At 34.4% G+C, this 1,222-nt stretch overlaps 1 non-coding gene across 1 annotated transcript; it reads left to right on the plus strand.

The window, feature by feature from the left end:
- The first annotated feature begins 854 nt into the window (after positions 1 to 854).
- LOC149519996 (small nucleolar RNA R71) lies at positions 855 to 961 on the plus strand. Its single transcript, XR_016335545.1, has one exon. It is a non-coding gene; the product is annotated as a small nucleolar RNA R71 (small nucleolar RNA).
- Positions 962 to 1,222: the final 261 nt, after the last annotated feature.

Below are 1,222 nucleotides of genomic sequence, written 5' to 3' on the forward strand. Positions count from 1 at the left end.
TTTTCTAATAAAATTAACTTTAGATTGTCTTACAAAACTAGTTAGGTTGACTATTACGGCTTAATCATCTTTCTCATCATAATCATCCATCCTAACATCCCTTAAAGAATATATTGCATTGTATCCCTTCTTACCTTGTCTTTTTGGGTTGGTTTCAGTGTTACTAAGTAGGGTACCTACTGGGCAATTTGCTATGGCTTAGGCAATTTGACCAATTTGGTTTTCTAGGTTTTGATTGATACAACTTAACTTTGGATGTTAGCATTATTGGCTTGCATTAGTTGGTCAACATATCCTCAAAGGTGGGTTTCTTTTCTTGGAGTAGGTTGTAGTTTAGTGGACTAGGGCGGTAATTGTTAGTTTGGTTGTTGGTGGCTTGGTGGTTTGATTGGTTTCACAAAAAATTTGGGTGGTTTGGCCAATCAAGATTGTAGGTATTACTATAGGGATTGTTGCTCAGTTTGTTTTATTAGATGTATTGGATTGGTTCTACCCTCTATTAGCATCTTTCTGAGGAATGGGTTCCTTCACATATATCATAAGATACAAAAAGGCTTTGTATAGCATTAATAGGGTTGGCTTGTGATTGGTCTCCTAGGCTTCAATCTTTTTTGTAAAGGCAACTAATTAGGAGTTATGGAAGTAATAGCATCAACTTTAAATAAACTAATAGATTTTTTACTGACTTTTCTTTCCATGCCTCAGTTGTAATTACTAGCAACCATCTCTTCTATTAGCTCATTAGCCTCCTTAGGAGTTTTACTTATTATAACCCTTTTAGTAGCTGAACTAAGGTGATTCTCATGGGTGGTGTGAGACCATTATAAAATATCTGAATCTGGAGCCACTGAGGTAAACCATGATGAGGGCATTTTCTTAACAATTCCTTGAATCTTTCTCATCCATCATATAAAGTTTCACCATCAACCTACAGAAAAGTGGTGATCTCATTCCTTAGCTTTGCAATATTTGTTGGTGAGAAAAATTTTGCTAAGAATTTTTGAACCAAATCATCCCATGTCGTAATTGAGCCATGTGCTAAAGAAGACAACCAACTTTTCATTTTATCCTTGAGAGAGAAATGAAACAATCTTAGTTTTATAGCTGCATTAAAAACACCATTGTAATGAAAAGTGTCACATAATTTAAGAAAATTAGAAAGATGAAGATTTGAGTCACCATTTGGTAATTTTTCAAACTACATAAAAGTTTGGACCATTTG

Source organism: Durio zibethinus, chromosome 2, assembly GCF_047325235.1.
Source record: "Durio zibethinus cultivar Kanyao isolate XHJ-2024 chromosome 2, ASM4732523v1, whole genome shotgun sequence".
NCBI classification, from domain to species: domain Eukaryota; kingdom Viridiplantae; phylum Streptophyta; class Magnoliopsida; order Malvales; family Malvaceae; genus Durio; species Durio zibethinus.